At 38.4% G+C, this 24,291-nt stretch overlaps 2 protein-coding genes across 2 annotated transcripts in view; both read left to right on the top strand.

The window, feature by feature from the left end:
• Positions 1 to 24,291, top strand: part of LOC114649910 (uncharacterized) — a 625,678-nt gene that overhangs the window by 98,278 nt on the left and 503,109 nt on the right. The window lies entirely within an intron of this gene.
• LOC114649913 (serine-rich and transmembrane domain-containing protein 1) overlaps positions 21,670 to 24,291 on the top strand; it is an 89,944-nt gene continuing 87,322 nt past the window's right edge. Inside the window, exon 1 of the mRNA XM_028799290.2 lies at positions 21,670 to 22,241. The gene's annotated coding sequence lies outside the window, so the exon portion shown is untranslated. The remainder of the gene's footprint in view (positions 22,242 to 24,291) is intronic.

Genomic DNA, 24,291 nt, shown 5'->3' with positions numbered 1-24,291 from the left:
TACAACAGGAATTTCAAGCTCCCAAGATGGAATTTGAAATGTTACTCCTGAAGCAAAGTCTCCTTTCTAGTGCTGAAGAATAGACTTTCTCTGGGAGACTGAGAAGTTTGATTCTTTATTAACAGGAACACATCTTCTTGTTCCGATTTATCACCATAGTCTGCCCGTCTTCAGGCACTGTCCCCACCTTCCACACAATATTGAAGAGGCAAATCCACCATAACACCCTCACAATATCCTCTGCTTTCAGCATTGCTGGTTGGATATTATCCACTGTAGTAATCTTACCATTGACACATTTTCAGCCACAGAAATGAACCAAAACCATTCAATGGCACTGCCTCTTCAAAGTAGGGCTATTATATTCACAGGGTTTAGATGTTCCTCAAAGTGCTCTTTCAGCCGCTCAACAATATGCCCCACATCAAGATCAATGCTTCTATGCCATTGTAGAGAAGAAGCTAGGAAACATTCCATCTAAAGCACCTTCCGGAGTCATCAAAAGGTTTCATTCTTCATTGCCTCAACAAACTCCATCCATACATAGGGGCTGCACTTTACAATACAATGCAATACAATACAATTTATTTTTGTATAGCCCAAAATCACACAAGAAGTGCCGCAATGGGCTTTAACAGGCCTTGCCTTTTGACAGCCCCCCAGCATTGACTCTCTAATAAGACATGAAAGAACTCCCAAAAAAAAAACCTTGTAGGGGAAAAAAATGGAAGAAACCTTGGGAATGGTGGTTGAAAGAGAGACCCCCTTTCCAGGTAGGTTGGGCGTGCAGTGGGTGTCAAAAAAAGGGGGTAAATACAATACAATACAAATAACAAGGCATTCCTTTGAGTAGTGCAATGACTTATAAGGAAAAATGACTTATAAGGAAAAATGCAATGTTTAAAATTAAACCCTAATTAGTAAAAAAATCTAATTATCTAATATTTATGAGGAGCCCATCTTTACAATTCTTTTTACAATTGTTGCTTTCAGTCCTGTAACTGAATGTATTGTTATTTAAAAAACATCCCAAAGTAAACTGGGGTATTCCCTGTTTTTTTATTTTAATTTTGCATTTTTCGTTATGTCATTGCACTAAAGGAATGCCTTGTTGTCTCGAAGAAGCAATACTGTGCAATATCCAGAACTCTCAAACATATAGACAATCAGAGTACCTATAACTCATGAATGTGAGGGTTGACTTTTTGACTCTTTTGCTGCTACACCTCTCCAATGATACAGCACCCGATCGAACGTAAAATCACCACGGAGAACCCGTTAGATTACATACAATTCCTTTAGTGATTGTTATTATAATAAAATGGTATGTAGAATCTTAGTAAACTGGAAGAAATTATCAAGCACTGCACTGCAGGCAAAAAAAAAAAAAGAACCAGGAGCACCCCCAGTTTTCTTTGGGGTCGTTTTTTTTTATAACTCTTGCAGGGGGAAAAAAGTAAATAGATATCTGCCTATTAATGTACACCATCATGTAAACATATTGGGAACTGTGATCACTAAGAATTTAATTGAAAAAACAATGCTATATTGACTTTCCCTCACTCAATGAGAATGGGGAGCACTCAACACACAACTTAACCGGAAACATCCCTTCTGGACTGGCATGCAAACCTTGCCACCAATCAGTGTTTTCCTTTTGTTTTGCCAAGGTACCTACCCTTTCCGTACACTTTTACTTGTCGTTACCCATCTGATTGTGAGCGCGTCATCTCTAATTTTGCGCGGCACCACATTTCATTTTGAGCATTACCTCGTTAGAATGTGCGCGTCACCTTCTTTAATTGTGCGCGTCACCTTTTTTAATTGTGCGGCACCACATTTAATTCTACGTGTCACCTCATTTGAATAGGCGCATCTCTATGTGTAGCTATAGGACTGTAAGGTGAGATCAAGCACGGGAAAAACACGTGGCGAACGAAATCTCTCAGTCCAAAAGTTCATTTTAAAAATATTTAGTGAAAATTCAATGCAAGCAATCCACACAAGAATAAAGAAAAAAGTTGTTATGCACATTGAATAAAATGTAAAAAAGGAAAAATGTAGCTTCTCTAAACTTAGCTTTTCTTGTAAAACTTTAGTTGTTTCTATACTTTAAGATTCTTAACTTTTTCTTCTGTACGCTTTAGATGTACGGCGTAGCACATACAATTAAGTGCTTTGTTTTACATGTTACTTGACACACAAAACACGCACACAAGGTACGCAAGGCTCTAAAGGCACGGTTTAAAACCATGTGCCCTCTACATCTTACACATGGCAAGGCTGATCACTGACTGAGAATAATGTTTAGTTAGATAAGCTAGAAATAGTTAGAATATACCAATTCAATTCAACTGATGGTGGTTATAGGAACCTCCCATAGATTATGCACTATCATTTAGTAAAACATTTATGAATCTTATGTAACTAGAAAATGGCTCTTACACCATGTTTAATTGTACGTGCCACATTTAATTCTGTGTGTCACCTCGTTTGAATGTGCGCATCTCCTTGTTTAATTGTGCGTGCCACATTTAATTGTGCATGTCACCTTCTTTAATTGTGCGTGTCACCTTTTTAAATTGTGTGGCACCACATTTACTTCTGTACGTCACCTCGTTTGAATGTGCACATCACCTTAAGTGTGGGCATCTCCTTGTTTAATTGTGCGCGGCACACCTTTATATTTTATGCCACTTGCTCTTTGGGGCCACTGTATTTAGGTCTGCATGATGTTCTTCAAGGATCTGTACATAACCCTTGCTTTTGTCGTCACATACGTTTTCGCTGGGGAAATCTTTTGGTAGTCAAAAACACTCACTGCACCTCTTTATTCTCCACATTCATGCCAATGGCTTGGTCATTTCCCAACTTCAGGCAGAGATAAAGTCAATTGCCTTTCTTAATAAACATCATTGGAGTATCTGTCAAGGCAAATTAATATGTAGATGACCACATTCTCGAAGATTTCAGATTAAAAATGAACATATAAAATTATTTTACATGGTTTTTCAAAGCTCACTTTGCAAGTTGCAGGTGTAACATCCTAAAACTTAGCATTGCATGACGTTGTGAGTGCTATTTCTCCTAATAAGTTCAAAGATGTTGATGTCCAATTGTCTCCCGTGTTTTAATCATTGTTCTTGATCCCATGCAGTATGAACATCAAGGCATGATCGCTCTAATCACATGCAAGTGCAAGCTGTCAGAAATGTGCCATAAACACAAGTGTTATTATTGCATTGAAAATTATGATGCCTCAAAACAGCTGCACAACCATTATGTGCCTTTAAACCTTTATGGATCTGAGAAGGCAGACATTATCCTGGCGTGCGTAAAAAGCCACTTATCTTAGTGCTTGTACTTATGATAACACCATCTGTGGATTATTTATGAGAAGCAGGAAACATGTTATTCCCATGTCTTTATGGGAACAGCACAATGAAAAAGAGACGAAAGGGGATGATTTCTGACTTTGAGCCACTCCGTCCAATTTTGTTCACAAAAATTATAAGTGGCTTTTAAGAGGGTATTTTGACACACACTCCCTGAAAAAAAAAATGGGTTCTTTTATCTCCCAGCCTAATACTGGTCCAAAAACACCCACACACCAAAACAGGCAGCAGAGGACAAACATCAGAGAAAAAAATAACACTTAGCTTGGCTTTTAAGGCTGGTTTAACTTGAAGCATGCAATCTGCTGTAGAGATAAAGGAGCATATTATTATCATCTTTGTCAGAAAAATAGTATTTGGTGCAAGAAAAACATCATTTTTTAGTCATTGAGTTTTTTTGGCTCTACAGCTGTATCCAGGTGGCTTACTTAAAAAAAGTCCTTAGGCATCATGGGTCGATGACTTTGGGCAAGAGAGCACTCGGATCATAAATCATTGTGACAAACAGACAGCAGCAGCAGTGTGTGGTAGCTGCCTCATTTGATCGCCTTAATCCAATATAATTTATAACATTTACAAAATAAACAATGCAATTCCATACACTTTCACTTGTCGTCACCCATCTGATTGTGAGGGCATCATCTCTAATTTTGCGCGGCACCACATTTAATTTTGCGCATTACCTCATTTGAATGTGCGCGTCACCTTTTTTAATTGTGCTGCTCCATAGTTTAAAATTACAAGTCAAACACTTCAGGCATGATAAAAAGTGTACATTGCAGACTACAGTATAAGGGTATATGCATACGTTTTGGTCACACCACATAGAAATTACACTTTTGTACATAGTACCCCACCATTTCTGGGCTCCATAATGTTTGGCACACAGCAATGGCAGTTCTATAAAAAGCCATCATTAGAACATTAGAACACTCTAGATGAGAACAGGCCATTCAGCCCAACAAAGCTCACAAGTCCTATGAACTTATTTCTTCCGAAAAAATATCAAGTCGAGTTTGGAAGTCCCTAAAGTTTAACTGTTTACCACACTACTTGGTAGTTTATTGCAAGTGTCTATCGTTCATTGTGTAAAGAAAAACTTCCCAAATTTTTGTGCAAAATTTACCCTTAACAAGTTTCCAAGTTTCCATATTTAGGATTTTGTTGCACATATCCCTTGCATGCCATGACTGCTTGAAGTCTGTGATTCATAGACATCACCAGGTGCTGAGGATCTTTTCTAGTGGTCCTCTGCCAAGCTCTTGCTTGTTTTGGGGGTTGCCCCCTTAAGTTTTCTCTTCATCATATGGAAGATCTGCTCAATTAGATTTAAATCGGGTGACTGGCTTGGCCATTCAAGAATTTTCTATTTCGTTGCTTTGAAAAATTCCTGTGTTGCCTTAGCAGGATGCTTGGATCATTATGCTATTATAGGATGAGGAGTCATCCAATGAGTTTGGAGGCATCTACTGGAACTTGAACAGATCAGATGTTTCTATACACCTCAGAATTAATTGTGCCACTGCCCTCAGCAGTTCCAATACCAGAAAAGAGAAGTAGTACCCATGGAAGCCATACATGCCCAAGTCATAAAACCCTCACCACCAGATGAGATGGTCTGCTTTGGACCTTTGGCAGTTCCTTTTCATCTCCAAGCTTTGCTCTTGCCATCACTCTGAATCAGGTTCATCTTTGACTTGTCTGTCCACAGGACTTTTCTCCAGAATTCTGCAGGCTCTTTTAAGGACTTTTTCACAGACTGTAATTATGCCATCCTGTTTATGTTGCTAAATGCTGCTTTGCATCTTGCCTTGTGACCTCTGGATTTCTGTTCATGAAGTCTTCTGCTGATAGTCATCTCTGCCAAATCCACATCGGCCTCCTGAAGACTGTTTCTGATCTGAAGGAGAGGTGTTTTTGGCTTTTTCTTTACCATAGTGAGGATTCTTCTCTCATCAGCAGTGGAGGTCTTCCTTGGCCTGCCAGTTCCTTTGCAATTACTGAGCTCACCAGTGCATTCTTTTATCTCAATGATATTCCACACAGTTGATTTAGCTAATCCTAAGGTGTTACCGATGTCTGTAATGGTTTTTTTCTTGCTTTTTCAGTCTCATAATGGCTTCTTTGATTTCCATTGGCACAGTTCTTGTCTTCATGTTGAAAAATGGCAGCTACAGACTTCAAAGAGTATCAGCAGGTTGAGGTATCTTATGAAACAATGAAACACACCTGAGAAATTACAAACACCATTGTTGCCAATTGTCCCAAACATTATGGTGCCCCAAAATTGGGGACCATGTAGAAAAAGTGTTGTCCCTCATATAATCCTAATTTAGAGTTACCAATCAGCCTATCCTGCACATTTTTGTGATGTGGAAGTTAAACTACACCAAAGGCAAATATGCAAAATCTACAGCTCCCTATCCTGGTTAGTCTTTCTGTTACAGTAATTATTTCAATTCAGTTCTATGAGTTGTCATACAGTAAAATGAAAATTAATCATCATACAGTGCAAATACACAGACCATTACAATAGCAAGAAATACCAGCAAATTATTCATTTAAAAACGAAAACGGGAGATTATATTCAGATTCCTGACTAAATTATTGGTGAAGGGCTGGAAAAGATCAGTGAGCACATTGGAGATAAGGATAAGTTTGACAAATGAGAGGAGACCTTGTGCATGTTGTGAGATCTCAAATCTGTCTCAAGAGAGTAACTTACTCCAATAATGTTGAAACATGACAATGTAATTAGCACTCCAAATCCTTGTGTCAACATTCAATATGTCCATTTAATTCGGAATGATATGTCGCAGCTGAAGCACTGAGACCTATCTAAAACTAAACAAAAATGTGCTAATGTTTTTCTATAATGTCTCTAGGCTCTTTGCTGATTCTTCAGTCACGTAAAACTAACATCTTTCTATTACGGATGATTGGATTAAAGGAGTGATCCAGCCAAACTGAATTTTCTTTGGAGAGTGGCAGAGACAAACATAATTCCCTTAATGATTTGGCAAAAAATAGTCTATCATAGTTATGGTCAGAACACAGAAAATCTCAATGCCAAAGCAGCTATTAAGAAACTAAACTAGAAGTCAAAGTCTGTTAAACACAATATGTGAGGTTTTTGTTTTCAAGGTCTTCCCTGCAATGAACAAACTGTTGACGTCTTGCCGAAGATCCAAGTTTCCCACACATAACCATTGCTGCAACAAAATTAGATCAATTCTTGTCTGTAAGTGCTCTTGTGTTTGATCTTTTGGCTTGTGAAAATTTTGCTCTTGCTTTTGTACCTTGAAAATTGTTTTGCAGGCTTTGGTTTTGTTTCCTTTTTGTTATTTTGTTATGACTTCACTGTAGGATCGAATGAGAAGGTGGAATGTAATTGTATTAAAGAGCCAAGGATAAAACAAGGAGGACAACAATCAAATAAACAACAGCCAGAAGATGAGACAAAATTGTAACTAAAGGGACATAGCGAGAGAGTCCAAAACCAGAAAATGTCACGTAGCCTAAGCTAAAAAGCAAGAACAAAATCAAAGCTGAAGAACAGAAAACAATTCATATTCTGAAAGATCTTTAACAATGATGATGATAGAGGTGTACCTAATGGATTTGTCACAAACTTTGGCCAGTAAAGGAGGAGAGGTTAGGAGCATGCGCTGATACAGTGCATTGCTGCACCCACCACATGATAAACCAACTCAGGATCCCAGATCCTAATCTGGGACAATGGGTGACACGTCAGCACCACACTAGTTCAGATGGAGTGGAACAGTATGAGGTTTTTATGCCATCAACCCCCAGGTTTTAGTGTCTGAAATTGATCTTTATACCGTTGTGGTAATTACATCACATGTCACACACTTTGGGACACTCTCTAGCAACATCCTAGTAATTCTTCATTACAAACAGCAAACAATTAAATCCTTGGTACTAAAACCAAACTGATATCTTGGGAAGATATATTTTTAAATTAATGTCTTCAAAAATGCAGACCAAACCATTAAACTCCTTGACCTCTAAAACTTCCCAAATACTACTTCCATTTTTTTAGAGACTAAGGAAAAGGCTCTTAAAAAATAAATGAATAAAAAAAAAAAAAGAAAGTCCAGATCATTATGACAGTTATTGGTTAAATTTATTTGTAATCAAGTCTGTATTTGTCTCCTCTTTGTATGATTTTGTTAATAAATTTAATCATTATTATTATTTTTCATCTTTCTGGCCAGACGTTTTTATAGTTCTTCCCTGGCCTGGGTTCAAAGTTGTGTTTCTTGTTTGTTTTGTTCATTTTGTGCCATTTATTATTGTTAATGTTTCTTTGTTTATTATGTGCATTATTCTTTGTTTTTGTCTGTGACTATAAAATGCCTGTGTTATGTTCTTTTTGTTGTGTGGGTGGTCCCCCAAGAGGCATGCCCACGTGCCAATCACTGCTAAGAAATTCCTTCCTTCTATAAATCTCAAGTCTCTCCCATAGTTCCTGATGGTTCATTTCGATTGCACTAGGGAGTGGAGTGTTTACTGGTGTTTCTATTGTGCTAAATGTGATGTCCTGGATTTCTGAACCTGTGCTCTGTTTTTGACGTTGCCTTGAGATTCTGTATTGGGCTGTGTTTGCTGTGGATTGCTTTGCCTTCTCTGGCATTTCCTTTTGTGTTGTAAGAAGCTTTTGTTAAAAATAAATCTTTTATTTTATAACGATTCTTCAAGGCCCCTTTTGTTTCTAGCCTGGGTTTAGATGGTAATCCCCCCAGAGGGCAATTTTGGAAGTAATAATGGGACTTATGAGCTTTTGGGACTCACATACCTACCATTCAAAACATCTTCCTTACATTACTTGCATACACATTTTCATATTTTAGTCAGGTTTTTATTACAGCTATAGCATCATATGTGTTTGTCTATATACAATTCCAGTTCATTTTTTATTTTAAACTAGCCAAAGTGCCTGGCATAACCTGAGTATATTTGTACAATGGATTAAGGAAAGAAAGCAAAGACTTCTGTGGTTTCTTTTTTTTTTTTTTCCTTTAAATTTTATTAATTTTATTGTAATCATTCCGTAAAAATAGATCAATTTTTACAAAAGATAGGATTGAAAACAAGTCGCCCCCTACCCCTGAGAGAGAGCGTGGCAAACAGAGTAAAACTTAAGGCTTGTAAACATACCTAAATTGATAAGTTTAATAGGGCAATAGAGATAAATGGAGAAGAAAAAGAAATGTGGAGATAATTGCTGCCTCTGTGCATTATGAGCTTATTCTAAGATATTATTGATTAGATCCTGCCAGGTTTTGAAAAAATTCTGTACAGATCCTCTAACTGAATATTTGATTTTTTCCAATTTCAAATTGTATAAAACATCGGTTTCTTACTGACTTAAAAGAGGAGAGTTAGGATTCTTCCAGTTTATCAAAATAAGTCTGCATGCCAAAAGTGAAGTGAATGCCATCACAATTTGTTTGTCCTTCTCCACTTTAAACCCATCTGGAAGAACACCAAACACAGCTGTTAATGGGTTAGGAAGGATTGTGACACCAAGGCTGTCTGAAAGGCACTTAAAAATTTTGGTCCAAAATGATGTTAATTTGGTGCAGGCCCAAAACATTTGACCCAGTGAGGCAGGAGCTTGGTTGTAGCGTTCGCAGGTTGGATCTTGCCCTGGAAACATTTTGGACAGTTTTAAGCAAGACAGATGAGCTCAATATATAATTTGGAGTTGAATAATTCTATGCTTTGCGCATATGGAGCTCGAGTGAATTCTCTGCATTGCTACCTTCCACTCCTTTTCTGATATATTGATTAAGAGATCTTTTTCCCATTGTCCTCTTGGATCTTTAAAAGGGAGGGACTGCAAGATAATTTTATATATTGCAGAGATGGTGTCTAAGTCCTTGAAACTGAGCAATATTTTTTCCGGCATGGAGGTGGGTGCAAGATGAGGAAAATCGGACAGGTTTTGTTTAACAAAGTTCCTAATTTGAAGATAGTGAAAGAAATGTGTGGCTGGAAAGTTAAATTTGGAATGTAATTGTTCATAGGATGCAAAAATGTTGTCTATATAAAGATCTCTAAACAATTTAATCCCAAATCTTTTCCAGATATTAAAAACTGCATATGTTTGCGAGGGTGTCCTGCGGTGGGTTGCCACCCTGCCCGACATTGGTTCCTGCCTTGTGCCTTGTGTTGGCTGGGATTGGCTCCAGCAGACCCCCGTGACCCTGTGTTCGGATTCAGCGGGTTGGAAAATGGATGGATGGATGGATGGATATTTGCGAGGGTTGAAAGAGGTGGTTCTCTTGCAGAGGTGCCACAGATAAAAGATTCTCCATCTTAAAATGTTTTCTACATTGGTTCCATATTCTGAGTGAGTGAAGCAGAATTGTGTTATTAGCATTTTGCCGATAACTTGCATTTATTGGGGCACAAAGCAGGGAATATAAAGAAGTTCTACAGGATTTTACTTCTATTGTGGACCAAGCCTGTGTATGTTCATCTATTTGTGTCCAGGTTTTTATAGCTTGTATGTTTGCTGCCCAGTAATAAAACTGAAAATTGGGTAGAGCCATGCCACCTTCTGCCTTAGGTCTTTGTAGGGTCGCTGTTTGGATACATGGATGTTTTGAGTTCCAAATAAATAAGGTTATTGTTGAATCTAATTGCTTAAAAAATGATTTATTAATGTATATTGCAATGTTTTGAAATAAAAAAAGAAGCTTAAGAAGAATGTTCATCTTAACAACGTTAATTCTTCCAGCTAGAGTGAGATGAAGGGTTGACCATCTATGCAGGTCTTGCTTAATTTTTTCCATACAGACGGCAAAATTTTGTTGATAAAGAGCTTTATGCTTACTTGTGATGTTTACCCCTAGGTATTTAAACTGATCTGCGATGATAAAAGGGTAGGTGTCCAATCTAACATTGTGTGCTTGAGAATTCACTGGAAAGAGCACACTTCTATTCAAATTAATTCTGAGACGAGAGATCTTTTGAAATTTTGTAAGTGTTGTTAAGACTGTAGGCACAGAATTTTGTGGGTCTGATATATACAGTACCATATAATCTGTATATAGAGAAATTTTCTGTTCCAGTCCTTCTCTGAAAATCCCCTTTATCTGATAAGAATTTCGACAGTGGACCACAAGTGGTTCAATGGCGACTGCAAATAGCAGTGGTGACAAGGGGCAACCTTGTCTGGTACCACGTTCTAGTTTAAAGTAGTCTGAACAAATGTTGTTAATACAAACTGAAGCTTCTGGAATGGTATACAGTAGTTTGATCCATGCACATATGTTCGGGCCAAACCCAAATCTCTCTAATGTAGTTAAAATGTATTTCCATTCAATCATGTCAAATGCTTTTTCTGCATCCAATGATAATAATATTTCTGGGGTGTTTTTACTTTGTTGGTGAGTATATTACATTAAACAGGCGTTGAAGATTGGAAGATAAATGTCGACCCTTGATAAATCCAGTTTGATCTTGTGATATTACCGAAGGCAACACTTTCTCCATCCTTCTAGCTATGATTTTTGAGAGTATCTTAACATCATTATTCAGAAGTGAAATTGGTCTATATGATGCACATTGTGATAAGTCCTTATCTTGTTTAGGAAAGACGGTGATTAATGCTTGGCGAAAAGTTTGAGGTAGAATTTAATTGTCTCTAGCTTCTGTAAATGTTCCTAGTAGGAGGGGAGATGGCTGAGTGGAGAATTTCTTGTAAAAGTCTGCAGGGTAGCCATCAGGGCCTGCTGCATTCCCACCTTGAAGTGACTTTATAGCATCTAGTAATTCTGATAGCGTCAGAGGTTTATCCAGTTCCTCCGCACTAAAAGTACCTATTTGTGGCATCTGTAATGTATCCAGAAATGCATTAGATTGTGTGTTGTCTTCTTTAAACTCAGTAGAATATAAGGATTTATAGTAGTCTCTAAATGTGTGCATTATATTTTTATGGTCAATGATTTCAGCTCCGTTCGTGTTGGTGATTACTGGGATTGCATTGCGAACTTCTTGCTTGTGGATTTGTTGAGCTAAAAGCTTATTAGCTTTCTCTCTGTGTTCATAGTAATGATTCCTGGATTTATAAATTAGTTGTTCAGTTTCTTTAGGTGTCAAGAGGTTGAGTTGTGAATGCAGAGCCTGCCTTTTCCTATGTAGAGCCTCGCTTGGAAGCCTGGCATGTTCTTCATCTACTCTAGTAATTTTGTTTTTTAGTTCTGATACTTTCTTGATTTCTAATTTATTCCTGTGGGAAAGATATGAAATAATCTGTCCTCTTAAGAAGGCCTTTAAAGTTTCCCAGAGTATTCCTGCAGAAACCTCTGAAGATGTGTTTGTCTCTAGTAAAAAACTGATTTGTTTGGATATAAATTCAGTAAAGTTCTCATCTGCTAATAGAAGCGGGATGAGACACCATCTGCGAGGTGAGTGTGTGTGGCATAGTGACTTTAGCTCCAAGATCAGAGGTGCATAGTCGGAAATAACAATAGCATCGTACTTGCAAGATTTAATCGTAGGCAAGAAATTATTATCTGTAAAGAAATAATCTATTCTTAAGTAGCAATGATGTACTGGTGAGTAGAAGGAATATGTTCTTGAGTTTGTGTTTAGAAACCACCAGGGGTGTTGATAAGTTGTGGTCAGTTACAAACTGTGTAATTGTCTTTGCAGTGTTAGATGTCATCCCCCCTTGTGACAGGAGTCCTATCTAACAGTGGATTTAAAATGCAAAGTGTTCACATTGGGAATGGATGCAAATACATTTTGCATGAATTCCTTACCATTGACATTCGGTGCCTAAATATTTATCAAAATCATTTTACAGTTACTGCGGTGGGTTGACACCCTGCCCGGGATTGGTTCCTGCCTTGTGCCTTGTGTTGGCTGGGATTGGCTCCAGCAGACCCCCGTGACCCTGTGTTCGGATTCAGCGGGTTGGATAATGGATGGATTTTACAGTTAAATAAATTGCCCATGACCATCACATATCTCCCTTGAGGATCAGATACTACATCTGATGCTACAAATGAGACTGTTCTATGTATGAGGATTCCCACACTTCTAGTTTTCTTTGTAAAGCTAGAATGGAACATTTGGCCAGTCCAGTCCTTTTGCAGCCGGAACTGATCCTTGCTTAGTAAGTGGGTATCCTGTAAAAGTACTATTTTAATGTTTAAACCTGTTAGGTGAGAGAATACTTTCTTTCTCTTTAATTTGTGATTCAGGCCTTTAACATTCCAGCTCACAAAGTTAACTTTCCCATCATGGAGACATTGATTCTGAATTTTTGATGTCATTTTATAGTCTTAACTGGAAGTGAGACAGCTTTCACCTTAATTTTTTATTTCCCCATGGGTGATTGCCATGCAACCTTATTGTTACGTTGGTAGTTATAATTATAAGGATTAAAAGGATAGATTAGATATAGCCTGCTCTCTTTCTCTCCCCCCTTATCCCCCCACCCCCCCCCATTTTGCCTCCCCATGTGAGGCTGGACCCCACTTCACAAAGTCCCGGTCCTCTGACATACCTAGAGACAGAGCACGTCCAAAGCAAGACAAGCCCCCACACAGCAACGTTTGAGGATTAGAAAGTAGAGATATCTATTGCCAATATAGTCTAAATATTATATGCCTAAAATATAATCATTAACAAACTATAAGCATAAGATATAAAATCCTCAGCAGTCTTAAAGTATTAAGATAATAAACCCAGGGAATAGTGTTAGAAAGTGGTCCAGGATATGCATAGTAAATCCTAATGCAATAATAACAATAACAATAAACCAAGGGTATGATGTTAAATAGTCCCCTTTAGGGTAGTTAAAAAAAAGAAAAAAAAATTAATTTCTTCCACACACGTCTATATCTGTAATTAAGACATAAACAGAAACCGTCCGAGTAATGTAAAGAATGTATAATTATAATACCCATATCATTACTAGTGGATCAGACAGCAGGTGATATCTCCTTGCCATGCCATGACAGGATGCGACACACTATTGTGTTTCAGAATAGTCTTGAGATTAGCTTTCTTAATTCCTTTTCTGCTTCCTCCTTGCTGGGGAAGAAGTAGTATTGGCCTTGAACATCCACTTTCAGTTTGGCAGGACACAAGAGGCTGTATTTGATATTGGCTTGCCGTAACCACTGTTTGATGTTGTAGAAGGCTGCACGTTTAGCAGCTGTTGCGGGAGAGAAATCAGGGAAGATACAAATGTGGTTATTTTCAAATATAATTTCTTGCTTGTGTCTGAAGAGTGCCATCACATCTAGCTAACATAATAATCTCTCAAAGCGGACAATAAAAGACCTAGGTCTAAAGGTATTTGATTCGCGTATGCGATAAGCTGCTGCTATCACGGTATCTGATTTAAAGTCCTCTCCAATTATTTTAGAGAATAGTTCAACTGCAAATTTCACTGGGTTTGGGCTTTCACGATTCTCAGGTAGACCTTCAATTCTAATATTATTCCTTCTGCTTCCATCTTCCAGAGCGGCAAGTCTGTCTCCAAGTTTTTTGCGTTCGGAATTGAACTGTTTCTTTTCCATCAGCAGTGGATGCTAGATTTTTGGCTATTTCAATTCGAGTCGTGAATGACTGCTTAACATCCTCCAGCTGATCGGTAAGTGTGCTCAGTTTAGACGCGTTTTCCTGAATGTGCTCCTCAATTTTTTCCAGTATACATTTAAAGGCCGCCTCAAAGCGAGTATATATGTGTTCCTCCGAGTCTTTATTATCCTGCCGGCAGCTCTTGCCACAGCTTCTCACTTGCCTTCTCCCTTATCTTCTCGCTTTTCTTTATCTCTTGCTTGAGCTGAGCGATCATCACCTACAGTTCAGACAGATCATTTCTGCTTTCGATTTACCCGGCTCGCATGGAGTAGGTGAAAGCGCGGACTGCAAGGACTTTTCCAGTTTCAAATGATCTTCCCCAATCGGCGAGCTATCGCGACCTGCGTCACTTGCACTTTTGCTCTCCATTTCACTCTTAACTGGAGACGATGCAGCAGACCGCGGTACTGAGGAGTCAGGGCTTTTGCCCATCTGTTCCAGGTCAGTCTCTGAAAGGCCGTACCTTGAGCTTGAACTTGGACTTGTTGTTCTGGGCTTGGATGTAGCTTTAGTTTTCTTTTCCATTTCTTTCTGAGCCCCTTTCTTGCCGACCATGTTTATATATGCTGCATACACTGCAGTAGCATCCTCTGGTTGGATACATAGAGGATTTCTGTAGCTTCTTTTTTAATGGTGACCCTGTTGTTATTGCTAGCTGTTCTATCTGTTATCCACACTTCCTTCTATTAATGTCTCTGCTCTCATGAGTCAAGAATTTGTTGTTTTTGGGTCTAATTAGTTGCTGTAACTCCTTGCATAAAAGCTGTCGTATTTGACTCATGGTGCTTCAATTATGGAGAAAAGCAGACAAAGCAGGAGTTATACAACAACTCTTTGATTCTCCTTTGTATTGCACTGTACTTCCACTCTCGATCAAGCCTCAAGGTTGGGAGGCAAAGTCAGAGAGGTGAGACTGTGATTTGGACATGTGCAGAGGAGAGATGCTGGGTATATTGGGAAAAAGATGTTAATGATAGAGCTGCCAGGAAAGAGGAAAAGAGGAAGGCCTAAGAGAAGGTTTATGGATGTGGCGAGAGAGGACATGCAGGTGGTGGGTGTAACAGAGCAAGATGCAGAAGACAGAAAGATATGGAAGAAGATGATCCGCTGTTGCAACCCCTAATGGGAGCAGCCGAAAGAAGAAGATTAATTATATGTATGTCACCGCAGGAGACTGTTTTAATGTTATGGTTTGTTGTAGATATAGTTTGTTTCATCACCATTTCCATGTTTGTATATATTCACTCAATTATGAAATTGCATATCTGAACTGTTAAGTTTGGCCTGCTATGAGCTTCCTGCTTTTTGCAGACCTCACCTACCCTTCTCATTTGTCATACGTCATGATTTACAGTAAGCTACACTATAAACCTACTGATGTTGGAATCTTACCACACTGGAGTGTGACCAGCAAAGTACTGAACTGATACAATTTGTCCTAACATCCATCTATCCCAGCTCTTACCTTTGCATCAAACTGAATCCACAAGTGTACACCATGTAGGCAACAAAGCACACAAGAGTTTCTTTTGCTGCTGCCAAACCTCCATATTATTCTCTCTGACAATAAAGCGTTCCATCATCACAACTTTAGAACATTAGAAAAATTTTGACAAGTACAATCCATTCAGCCCAACAAAGCTTGTCACTGCTGTCCTGCATTCCAACAACATCAAGTGAAATTTTAAATGTCCCTAAAAACTTACTTTTTACTGCCCTACTTGATCATTTTTTTCATGGGTCTATAGTTCTCTGTGTGAAGAAAAACTTGTTAATATTTCTGCCAAATTTACACTTCAAATATTTCCAGCTGTGCCCCCGTGTTCTTGATGAACTAATTGTAAAATAACAGTCTCGAGTCACTGCACTAATTCCTTTCATAATATTAAACACTTCAGTCGTGTTTCATCTTAATCTTCATTTTCTCCATTTGGAAAGGTTCACCTCCTTTAATCTTTCCTCAGAACGTATTCTCTACAATCCTGGAATCAGCCTAGTTGCTCTTCTCTGGACTCTGGACTTTGGACTCTAGCGCTTCTTCTATGTCTTTTATTAGCCTGAAGACCAAAACTGGACACAATACTCCAGGTGAGGTCCAATCAGTGTGTTATAAAGCTTCAGCATAACCTCCTTTGCTTTGTACTCTGCATAATCCTGATATATAGCTTGACATCATATTAGTCTTCTTGATTACTTCTGTCTACTGTCTGGATGTTGATAGTGATAAATCCACTATGGCTCCAAGGTCCTTCTCATATGGTGTGCTTTGAAGTTTCAGACCTCTCATTGTATATTCAAATCCAACATTTTAACTTCCTACCTGTAATACTTTACATTATGTTACATTTCATCTGCCACAAATCTGCCCAAGCCTGAATGGTGTCCAAGTCCATCTTTAATGACTCAATAGATTCCAGCTTATCTGCCAGTTCATCTAGCTTGGTATCAACTCAATGTTGAGGTGGCCTACTGAGGTTCCTCAATCGTGCCTCTGACCCGAGAGGTATGAAAATCTCTATGAAGCTTTGCCAGATGGTCAATGGGGCAGTCAGTAAATGGGTAAGACACTTGATGTCTTACAAGATGTATACAGGTAAGCAACACATCAAGTGACATGGAAAGCAACTTTCAACATGTCTGTCCACTATGATGGAATATGATCTTCCTCCATGAAGGATGACCAGTCAGGGGATGGGACTTTGTAATGAGCGGGATCCAATCAGGGAACGACTACATAATAAGCACAAACAAATCAGAGCATTATTACAGTCTGGATTTTCAAAAGTGTTTGTATCCAACCCCAATGCACTATTTTCAGAAGTATACGGGTCTGGAGAGCATTTTCAAAAGTCTCCATTTTAAAATGCCAGGACAGTGTGGATGAAAGGCGAAAATGGAGGCTTACTGTATGTCTACACTTTTAAATGAAAGCATAGTAGTATGGATGTGACTTCTCTTATTTATTTTTGCAATCTAGAATGCATAAGACATATGACACAAGCTATTTAAAGTGTTGCATTGATGACATCACGATGCATGACATCTGGAATAATGCATTCAACAACCACACCATGCACCACAGCACAGGTTAGACAAAATGGCGGCTCCAAAGAGGGAAAACAAAATGGTGTTGCAGTTAAATGAAAATATAATAATGAAAATATTTATGTAATTCCAGAAACTTAATAGCAATACTATGATTTTACTTATGTGATAGCCAATAAACAAAACCTTAAAAAAAACATTAATGAACATAAGAAAGAAATCACCAATTGCAACACCCTCATTCACTTTTCAGTTTATCGAGCCTTGCTACTTCTAGCAATTCTAATTTCTCATCTTTTAAACTTCTTTGCATTTCTGCCTCTCCTTATCTTTCTAAGAAGGAATGTAACAAAAGCTGGTTCATGACTAAAGCTAATTAAAATGGCTTCTTTTTCATGTCTATCTACAAACAGTCTTAGATTAAAAGGTGTCTTACGCCTCTGCCCAGGTTTGCCTGGTTGGCACTTTTTTATGTAATTTTCTGAACTCTGGTTTAATCATTCCAACACCCTGGACCATCTTGGTAATATCAGACAATGGCTGATTATATAGAATTAACTTATTCATTTACTACACCTTCACTTACAGATTAAACGTCAGTACCTCTTGAAACCCCCTCACTCACCACTTTTTTTTTGTCCCTGCATGGCCTGTCTTTTGTTGACAATTCTTTCTTTCACCTTAGTCGCCTCAAGCCTACTGGCTTTGCTTGACTGAGCATCCATTCTTTTATTTCCGTGGTACCTTGTCTTCAGATATTTCACACTTTCCCATATTGGTGCATTAACACAATGTTCGATGAGCTGCCTCTGTCACCCTCCCCACTATGCCTCCTCCTCTTATAACCTGTCAGTATTCTACAGTATTTAGCTCTTACAAGTACCAGATGCGACAGTCTGATATGTTAAAAATAAGATTTTTTTTATAATCCACCTAAAAAAGAAGATTACCATAAAATTAGAGTACACCCTGTCACACACATGCAATTGGGAGACAGCTGAAGGGCCTAAATGATAGTAATACCACGGCAGACCAGGGGGCAGCGGGGTGCGCTGACTGTCTCTCTCAGTCTCTTGCAGGCCATTCACGGGAAACCTCACAGGGTTCTGACGCCAATGGTGATGTCACTTCCGGCCCTGATGATGTCACTCCAGTTCCGGCGCCAATGATGATGTCACTTCCGGCCCTGATGATGTCACTCCAGTTCCGGCGCCAATGATGATGTCACTTCCTGTCCCGACAGTGTCACTTCTGGTTCTGGCCCTGATAACGTCATTTCCTTTACCAGCCTTTAAAGCAGCCATCTTACATCCATAATATCAGTACTATTTTGGATTCAAACCTGTGAACATCTCTGTTCAATTTACTTCAATTTTGGAGCCGGGAAACAAAATGATGTCTGTGATGTCTGTGATCTTTGTGACAACCCATTAATACCAAGAAAAAGATGTTTTAGGAGAAGACGCTACATGTGACATGATAACATTACGCCAGGATCACTTGCTCTTCACAAGCATGCTCCATGAAAAACATGCAGATAACCAAAGTAATGTCACCATAAAGCTCGTGGCTTGCATGTCAAGTGTCTTCACTATTTTTCCAACTGATCTTAGAGTCTTATAACAGCCATCAGACCTCAGATTGTGGGAAAGTGAATGAGTGTGACCTGTGAAAGGGTGGTGACTAATCAGGGCTGCTTTTGTTTTCAACCTACTCATAAATTGGGACTCACATGACTGTATTTCAAGGGATATATTGTGTAACAAAATAAAACTGTTATGTTAAATGTTACCCAGGGGGACCATTGGGTGTCTTGAGTCTTTTGAAGAACATACACACTTGCCAGGGCAACCCAGCCGAGGCTGATCAGGCCCCAACTTGTGTCTAAGCAGCTTTCTGCGATGGTGCACTCTGCTTTATCCACAGCCATCACAAAGCCTTCTCAGCCTCCTCTGTGATGTTTCTAATGGCCCTTCCCTTAAGGATGTCTATTGCGCCTGCTTGACTAAGGGCCTTGCAGAGGGCTGCATCCTACCTCTATGGGCATACACCCCTTGCTGTGGTATTACTCGACCAGGTCCATGATAGCTGGCGCTCTTCCTTCCATCCTGACTTCTCAGGGAATTGTCAGTTTAAACATGACCACCTGTCTGGATGGTCCGTGTACTTTTTGGTATTTGAAATTTCATTTCAGGAAATATCATTTGAAAAAGAAAAAGAGACACTTATTTGATTTTCAACTTAAAAGGGAAAAATTAAAAACAATTTCTTTTTCCTTTTGTTCTTTCATACATCTCCTTTTTTACAGTTCCCCTTGGGATTAATAAAGTATCTATCTATCTATCTATCTATCTATCTATCTATCTATCTATCTATCTATCTATCTATCTATCTATCTATCTATCTATCTATCTATCTATCTATCTATCTATCTATCTATCTATCTATCTATCTATCTATCTATCAGAACAGAAAAATGCAAGAAATGAGAGCGAGAAAACACCCTTTATTTCACAGTAAGTAACAACAATAACGTTCATAAAAGAACTGCTACATCAATGAAGCAAAGTTTGCAAAGCTTGTATTTTTACCTGAAAGATGCGACTCAGTTGTTCTGCAGTCATATCCTCGCCCCAGGGTGTCACTATTTTACTATTCTGAAAAACAACGTAATGGTCCATCCTCTGCTGATGCCAGTTTAACTTCAAGGCCGTCGATCGATGTGTTGTGAGGAGGACTGTTTGCATGTGTCATCAAAAATCGTGCCGAAGAAGAAGTACTTCCGGTTTCAGACAACAAAAATGCATCTGTTTTGTTGTTTTTGAGCTATTACACTTTCATTATTTGAATCACAAATACATCCTGAAAAGTATTTGTAATTTTAAGTTTATGACTGCTATTTGTTACCATACCATGTTCCTTTCATTTACGCTTTTTCGTTTTTGCTTCTAAAATGAAATTTCAAATACCAAAAAACACATGGACCCTAGATGACACTGATAGCAGAATTTTGTCTGACCTAAGCATGGTCATGGAGATTCACAGAGATGATCTCAGGAAATTTGAGCTTTATCCCCAGGTGGACCATGAGCTTCCAGTCCCTGGACTGCTTCCATTGGTGATTTTGTGCCTTTTGACCTGCTTTAACGAAGGACATGGTTGTTCAGCACGGAGGGGATTATTTGTCTGGATTAAGGCACTACAAATGGTGTCAGCTACTTTTCTAAGCACCTGCTTGTGCCGCCAGCAATAACTCCCTTCTCCCAGGGCCTTTAAACAGCAGCTGAGAATGTGTTCCAGCATTCTTGTTCCTTGGCACATTTGACAAGCTGGTGATTCAATCTTTCCTCAGCAAAAGTGGATCACTGTGCTTGGAAGGATGTCAAACACTTACTATATTCAGAGTCTGGGGAGACCGGAGTCCACACAAATGCACACAAATTTGCAATTATCATTCCATCTAACCTACATGTCTTTGCGAGAAGGACGGCAAAGAATCTTGAGGAATATTCGACAGACATGGGGAAAACATGTAAACTCCACACAGACAACAACTTGGTGACTGGAATTGGATTTGTGAGGCAACAGCACTAAGCACTGTGCCAGTATGCCACCCGTTATAAACTCATAAGCATGCAAATTAAAACTACAGTAAAAAGCAGCTAAATGTTGAATGATGCCTTTCAGAATGCCATCCACTTACAAAAACCCCTTTTATGCTGGGGCTCTGCTTTTGTTCACGGCCCTAACCTTATATTTCTGCATCCCTGGCTTTTTTAATTTCTGCTCAACTTGGTGTTTGCTCTCCCAATCTTTTGTAACAATTCAATCAGGAGTGTTCATCAGATAACTCATCATATTTACAAAAGGGGGATCTTGTTTGAAGTCTGCCTGCCGAAAAGAGATGAAATGGAGCTGTGAATTAAATGAAATAATGGATCATTTGAAAGCAATATGAACTGGTGTGAGCTCCAATTGCAGAAGTATTTACCGGTCTGTTGATCAGGGGTGGTGAGTCCGCATTCAGGTCTAGAAAATATACAAAGAAGCCGAGAAAGTGGAAGAGAGAGAGAGAGAGAGAGTTGGATTAGAAAGAAGCAGCGATGCGAAAGAAGCTTCGCCTATTTAAATTGCATTTAGTTTGTCACAATTTGTCAACAAATGTGAAGGTAGCATTCTTTATCTGTTTTTAAAGTGGGGTTTATTGTTAGTCACGATCTGAACAGTTGGGCAGATGTTTCCAGTTTTAATTCTAAATCACTTATCCCCTTGTGTCAGGTTTGGTGATTTATCTGCACTTTGATAAATAAACAGATAATGAAAGTGAAATTGATGATTAAATCTCTGCATTTCCTGTCTGACAGCACTTTTATTTCGGTTAGGAGGAACAGCACACACTTTATTTTAAAATAATTTAAATTGTGTGCTTTCCTGTCCTCTGAGGACAAAGCCGTTCCCTCTCCACAGCTGTGTTTAAGCTTAAGCTTTTACTGCCTTCTACATGTTTAAGTTTTCTGTCTTTTTGTAATTAGAAATAGTATATAATTCTGCATATTATTGTCATTGCAATATGCAATATCACTGGGACTTTTAGTTTTTCAGCAGAAAAGCCAATAATCCTGTCAGTGGGTTTATTATCATTAATTGAACTTGTTAAAATGCATTGACTATAAAAAGAGGGAAATGATAAGCAAAACTCTTGCAGCAGCAGACACATTTACACAGAATCAGGAAGCCTAGAGGACGGGAGCCAGTGTGTTTCCCTCAGTCTGCCGAGCATCACTTTCTGGTCACTGTACCATGTGGGGGCTGGCGTGCGGTACAGTATTGTCATCTCAATCTGCCTGCAGTCTGTCTTGTTGCACCAGAGATGCTCAGAGCTCGAGTGAAGCAGCTAGAGAGGGGCTTGTAATTACAGCTGGATGGTCAATACGCGTCATACACAGAGGAACTGCAACATCCATCTGCTCCTGCTGAGTGTGCTTCAAGGAATCTTTCATTTCATAGCTGGGATTTTGTAAACAAAGTGAAGATTCTTTGCAAGAGAAAGCAGCGCTGCATGTAATTATGCCAAGGTTATGTTGGAAAGGCATCAGATGAAGAGAACTGTCAGGATCTGAAAAATCAATTTGAAAGAAGACAGAAATGCAACGGCAATTTCACTGAGGTGTAAGTACCATTTCGAAAGCTAAAAAGTAATTTCACGCTGGCAAAAATAATAGAAAAAAAGAACAAAGAGCAGTTAGTTGATTTAATGGCTTTTAAAAGATCTATATTACAACAGTAAAGATGTTTATAGTAAAGATCTATTCTCTGAAAAACAGCTAGAAAAAAACTATAAAAACATGTAGCATTTACTTTGAATGTATTTGTGCATATATAAATGTACATATTTCATTAGCATGAAAGCACCCGTGTGAAATGTACATACAGGATAAAGTCAACAGAAACAGAAGTCTGTAAGTGGCAACAGACGACTGCTGTGTACAACACAAAGCCTTATATTTTATAGGTTTGACGCAAAAGCAGATTAGAAAAAGTAGCGTAGCTCAGATGTTCACCTGCCTGTTTCACTTTATTCACAGGGACATACGGGCTAGTCTGACGGAACTCGTTTTTAAATGAACAAGTAAGGAAAAAATGAATTAGACAGTAAGTTTTCAGCAAGTAAGATTAGTAATGATCCTGAAAACATATTTTGTTTAATACTTTGTTATAATATAATATAATATAATATAATATAATATAATATAATATAATATAATATAATATAATATAATATAATCCTGCATAATGGTTGGTGCCCTATCCAGGGAATGTTGCATGTTGTTTAAATGTTTAAATGCTTATGTGGGTTTTCACCACAAAGTCCAAGCATCTCCTGAACTTCACTGAGATGCCCTATGATCCTACTCTGGATATATGACTTTGGAAAATGGATAGAATGTATAATATAATATAATATAATATAATATAATATAATATAATATAATATAATATAATATAATATAATATAATATAAAAATTCCAACAATAGCTGGCACCCTGTCTGGGGACTGTTCCTGCCTTGCACCCAATGCTTGCTTGTTAGGTTCCATCTTCCTCATGATCCTACTCTGGATAAGTGAGTTTAGGAAATGGATGTAACATATAATATAATATAATATAATATAATATAATATAATATAATATAATATAATATAATATAATATAATATAATATAATATAATATAATCCTGCGATGGTTGGTGCCCTTTCCAGGGAATGTTGCATGTTGTTTAAATGCTTATGTTGGTTTTCACCACAAAGTCCAAGCATCTCCTGAACTTCACTGAGATGCCTAATGATCCTACTCTGGATCTATCAGTTTGGAAAATGGATAGAATGTGTAATATAATATAATATTCATCCATCCATTTTCCAACCCGCTATATCCTAACACAGGGTCATAGGGGTCTGCTGGAGCCAATCCCAGCCAACACAGGGCGCAAGGCAGGAACCAATCCCGGGCAGGGCGCCAACCCACCGTAGGACACACACTCCCACACACCAAGCACATACTAGGGACAATTTAGAATCACCAATGCACCTAACCTGCATGTCTTTGGGCTGTGGGAGGAAACCCATGCAGACATGGGGAGAACATGCAAACTCTAATCAGGGAGGAGCTGGGAAGCGAACCCAGGTTTCCTAACTGCGAGGCAGCAGTGCTACCCACTACGCCACCGTGCTGCCCATAATATAATATAATATAATATAATATAATATAATATAATATAATATAATATAATATAATATAATATAATATAATATAATATAATAATTCCAGCAATGGCTGGCACCCTGTCTGGGGACTGTTCCTGCCTTGCGCCCAATGCTTGCTGTGGTAGGTTCCATCTTCCTCATGATCCTACTCTGGATAAGTGGGTTTGGGAAATGGATGGAAGATATAATATAATCCATCCATCCATCCATTTTCCAACCCGCTGAATCCGAACACAGGGTCACGGGGGTCTTCTGGAGCCAATCCCAGCCAACACAGGGCGCAAGGCAGGAAACAATCCCGGGCAGGGTGCCAACCCACCGCAAACATATAATATAATATAATATAATATAATATAATATAATATAATATAATATAATATAATATAATATAATATAATATAATATAATATAATTCTTCGATTGTCAGAACCAGTTTATTTCAGTACAGAGTTGT

The sequence above is a fragment of the Erpetoichthys calabaricus genome, chromosome 4 (genome assembly GCF_900747795.2).
Source record: "Erpetoichthys calabaricus chromosome 4, fErpCal1.3, whole genome shotgun sequence".
Taxonomy (NCBI): Eukaryota; Metazoa; Chordata; class Cladistia; order Polypteriformes; family Polypteridae; genus Erpetoichthys; species Erpetoichthys calabaricus.
The sequence above is the reverse complement of the archived record's forward strand: the minus strand, read 5'-3'. Positions and strand labels throughout refer to the sequence as shown.